This window comes from Orycteropus afer, unplaced genomic scaffold (genome assembly GCF_000298275.1).
Source record: "Orycteropus afer afer isolate SDZICR_OR568_19922 unplaced genomic scaffold, OryAfe1.0 scaffold00476, whole genome shotgun sequence".
NCBI classification, from domain to species: domain Eukaryota; kingdom Metazoa; phylum Chordata; class Mammalia; order Tubulidentata; family Orycteropodidae; genus Orycteropus; species Orycteropus afer.
The window spans coordinates 1247125-1252252 of NW_006922063.1; positions in this window are offsets into that span (position 1 = coordinate 1247125).

Genomic DNA, 5128 nt, shown 5'->3' on the forward strand with positions numbered 1-5128 from the left:
TGCTGCTGGAGACCTCTCGTGTCACCCCCACGTGGCTCACTGTTCCTCTGCCTGGCTTCTTGGCTTTTAATCCCCTTTCTCCTGCTCTTCTGGCCTGCTACGCTGGCGTCCCTGCGTTGTTTGTCGTCAAAAAAAAAAAAAAGCCATATGGTTTAGATAATTGGAAATTATATTTATGGGTATTCCTTATAGTCAAGGAATGTCTAAATTCGTTACACTATATCATGCTTCACCACTCCTCTGTCAGTTTGTTGTAATGTGGTGGACTGCACATTGCTATGATGCTGGAAGCTATGCCATGGGTATTTCAAATACCAAAAGGTCACCCATGGTGGACAGGTTTCAGCAGAGCTTCCAGACTAAGACAGATTAGGAAGAAGGACATGGCCCCCTTTTAAAAGAATAGGCCACTGAAAACCTTATGGATAGCAGTGAGACATTGTCTGATACAGTGCTGGAGATGAGCCCCCTCAGGTTGGAAGGCACTCAAAATATGACTGGGGAAGAGCTGCTTCCTCAAAGTACAGTTGACCTTAATGACGTGGATGGAGAAAGCTTTTGGGACCTTCAATTGCTGATGTGGCATTACTCAAAATGAGAAGAAACAGCTGCAAATATCCATTAATAATCAGAACATGAAATGTACAAAGTGTGAACTTAGGAAAATTGGAAGTTGTAAAAAATGAAATGGAATGTGTAAGATCAATAGCCTAGGCATTAGTGAGCTGAAATGAGTTGGTATTGGCCATTTTGAACCAGACAATCATATGATCCACTATGTCAGGATGACACATGGAAGAGGAATGACATCTCATTAACTATCTAAATAAATAAATAAATAAAAATTCAAGATCTACCCTAAAGTATAATGCTACCAGTGATAAGACAATATCTGTATGCCTATAAGGAAAATTATCTTTATTCATGCCTAGGAGCTCTAGTGGCATAGTGCCTAAGGCTTTGGACTGCTAACCAGAAGTCTGGCGGTTCATATTCACCAGCCACTCCTCGGAAGGAAAGTTGGGCAATCTACTTCCATAGTGATACCCCCTTGAAAACCCAAGGAGGGGTTTCTATGAGTTGGATCAGACTCCATGGCAGTGAGTTTGGTTTTTTATTAGGAAGATCAATCAACGCTACTAGTCTTCAAACTTACGAACCAACCTCTAAAGCCAAAGATGAAGAAATTGAAGATTTTTACCAACGTCTGCAGTCTGAAATTGACCAATTACATAATCAAGATTTATTAATAATTACTGGTGATTGGAATGTGAAAGTTGGAAGCAAGGAAGCATGATAGTTGAAAAATATGGCTTTGGTTATAGAAAGGATGCTGGAGATCATATGATAAAATTTCACAAGACCAACAACTTATTCATTGCAAATACCTTTTTTAAAAAACATAAACAGTGACTATACACATGGACTTCACCAGATGGAACACACAGGAATCAAATTGACTACATCTGTGTAAAGGGATGATGGAGAAACTCGATACCATCAGTCAGAACAAGGCCAGGGATGGACTGTGGAACAGACCGTATGCAATATGCAAGTTTAAGTTGAACAAAAGACCACAGGAGCCAAAGTATGACCTTGAATATATCCCACCAGAATTTAGAGACCATTTGAAGAAGAGATTTGACACACTGAACACCAAGGGCTGAAGAGCAGACAAGTTGTAGGATGATATAAAGGATATCACACATGAAGAAAGCAAAAAGAAAAATTCAAGATCTATCCTAAAGTACAATGCTGCCAGTGATAAGATAATATCTGTATGCCTATAAGGAAAATTATCTTTATTCATGCCTAGGAGCTCTGCTGGCATAGTGCCTAAGGCTTTGGACTGCTAACCAGAAGGTTGGTGGTTCATACCCACGAGCCACTAACAAGATAGAAAAGAAAGAGAAGACCAAAACGTATGTCAGAAAAGAGTCTGAAACTTGCTCTTGAATGGAGCTAAAGTGAATGGAAGAAATTATGACATAAAAGAGCTGAACAGAAAATTTCAAAGGGCAACTCAAGAAGACAAAGCAAAGTATTATAATGAAATGGGCAAAGACCTGGAGGGAGAAAACCAAAGTGGAAGAACATGTTCAACATTTCTCAAGCTGAAAGAACTGAAGGAAAAATTCAAGCCTTGAGTTGCAAAATTGAAGGATATTATGGGCAAAATCCCTGGAGAAGGCTATCATGCTTGGTAAATCAGAGGGTCAGGGAATAAGGGGAAAGGCCTCAATGAGATGGACTGACACAGTGGCTGCAACGATCGGCTCAGGCATAGAAAAGATTGTGAGGAGGGCGCAGGACCGGGCAGTGTCTCATTCTGTTTTACATGGGGTCACTATGAGTTGGAGTTGACTATATGGTGCTTAACAACAACATGGGCAAAATATGGAACAATGCAGGAAGCATCAAAAGAAGATGGAAGGAACACAGAGTCACTGTACCAAAAAAAAAAAAAAAAAAGGTTGACCTTCAATCATTTCAGGAACTAGCATATGATCAAGGACACACACACACACACACACATACACACACACATACACACACACATATATATTATTTTGATTTGCATGAAAGATTACAGAGCAAGTTCACATATACTTTGTGTCATGACATTGACCACAATTCACCACAATGTAACAGCTCCCCTCCCATTTTCTCCCAATAGTTACCTCTTTCCTGTGTCCATCCCTCCACGCACTCCTGCTCCCTGAGCTGCCTCCCTGTGCATAAACAGCCCTTCTTTCTCCCATAATTGTTCTCTCCAGGGAGTGTATCTACCTCAGGTAAATGTTCAACTCATATGCCTGTCTTTTGTTTGGCTGGAAGCCACAGGTGTGGGTTCAATTCCAGACCTGAAGGGCAGCTAGGGGTCATAGTCTCAGTGGTTCCACCAGGCTCTATCAAACCAGCAAACCTGGTCCCTTTTTTTTTTTTTTCCAAATGATTTTGAGTTTTGTTCCACATTGTTCTCCTTCTATATCCAGGATCTCCTACATAGATCCCCCTCTGAATGATTGACAGTGGTAGCCAGGTACCATCTAGTTCTTCTGGTCTTATAGTCATATAGGCTGAGGATCACATGGTGCATCAGTCACTAAGAACCAATATTTTTGAAGGAAGAAGGTAAGCTGCACTGAAACAATTGGCAAAAAAAAAAAAAAAAAAAGGTCCAGGAATTGATAAAATGCCCATTGAAATGTTTCAAAAAATGGATGCAGTGCAGGAGGCACTCACTTGTTTATGCTAAGAAATTGAGAAGACAGCTACCTGGCCAACTGACTGTAAGAAATCCTAATTTGTGTACATTCCAAAGAAAGGTGATCCACCAGAAAGCAGAAATTATCAAACAATATCATTAGTATCACATGCAAGTAAAATTTTACTGAAGATAATTCAAAAGAGGACATCAACAGTGAACTGCCAGAAAGTCAAGCCAGATTCAGAAGAGGGTGTGGAATGAAGGATATCATTGCTGATGTCAAATGCATCTTGCTGAAAGCAAAGAATACCAGAAATATCTTTACCTCTGTTTAATTGACTATGTAAATGCATTGGACTGTGTGGATCGTAAGAGATTATGGCTAATATTGCAAATAATGGTAACTCCAGAACTCTTACTTGTGCTCATGAGGAACACATACATAGACCAAGAGGCAGTCGTTTGAACAGAACAAGGTGATATTGCATGAGAAGATGTGTGTCAGGATTGTATCCTTTCACCTATTATTCAATCTGTAAGCTGAGCAAATAATCCAAGAAGCTGGACTATATGAAGAAGAAAGCAGCATCAGGATTGGAGTGAGATTCATTAATAACCTGTGATATGCAGATACACAACCTTGCTTACTGAAAGTGAAAGGACTTGAAGCACTTACTGATGAAGATCAAAGACTCCAATTTTCAGTATAGAGTTACACTTCAACAGAAAGAAAAAAAAAATCCTCACAACTGGACCAAGAAACAACATCATGATAAATGGATCCACAATCAATGCCCATGAAAGCAACAGTCTAGAAATTAAACGATGTACTGCATTGGGTAAATCTGCTGCAAAAGACCTCTTCAAAGTGTTAAAGATCAAAGATGTCATTTTGAAGACTAAGGTGTGCCTGTCCCAAGCCATGGTATTTTCAATAATCTCATATGCATGTGAAAGCTGGACAATGAGAGTGCAGAAGTGATGCATTTGAATTGTGGTGTTGACAAAGAATATCAAATGTCCTATGCACTGCTAGAAGAATGAACAAATTTGTCTTCAAGAAAATACACTGGACATGCCCCTTAGAAGAGAGAATGGCCAGACTTCATCTCTCATACTAGCCTCAAGAAGGATATCATACTTGGTAAAGTAAAGGGCCAGCAAAAAAGGGGAAGATGCCCAACAAGATGGATTGATACAGTGGCTGTGATGATGGGCTCAAGAATGCCAACCATTGTGAGGATGGGGCAGGACCAGGTAGTGTTTTGTTCTGTTGTTGTACATAGCATCATGGTGAGTCAGAGCTGATATGACAGCACCTGTGATAGTTGGAGCTGTGTGTCAACTTGGCTGGACCACAATTCCATGTGGTTTAAGCAATTGTGATGTGGGTTGTTCCAGTGATGGGATCAGATGTATATACTTTGAGCAGCCAACCTGTTGAGAGGGCGTTTCCCTAGGGGTGTGGCCTGTTTCCAGTATATTTGTGGACATCCTGGAAAAAGAGACACTCTTCTGTGGATCAGGATTCTGTTGTGCTGCCGTGAGTGAACAATCCACCATTCGGCCTGGAAATCTTAGATTCATCATTCATTGGAGTCAACAGCCAGTATGCCGCCTGCCAACCTTGAGCTCCTCAACCCCTGCAGCTGCGTGAATCGGGAAAAGCCTCCAGCTTGATGTTTGATCCAAGAACTTTGGACTTATCAGCTTCTATAAGTGTGGAAGCCATTTTCCTAAGATAAATTTCCCTTTCTCTATATAAGCTTTACTGGTTTTGTTTCTCTAGAGAACCCAGTCTAACATATTTGGTACCGGGAGTGGTTCTAGAGAGACAAAATCATAAGGATGGGCTTCCTAAATTGGTGTGTTAGATTGGGTTCTCTAGAGAAACACAAAAACCAGCAAAGTGTATAT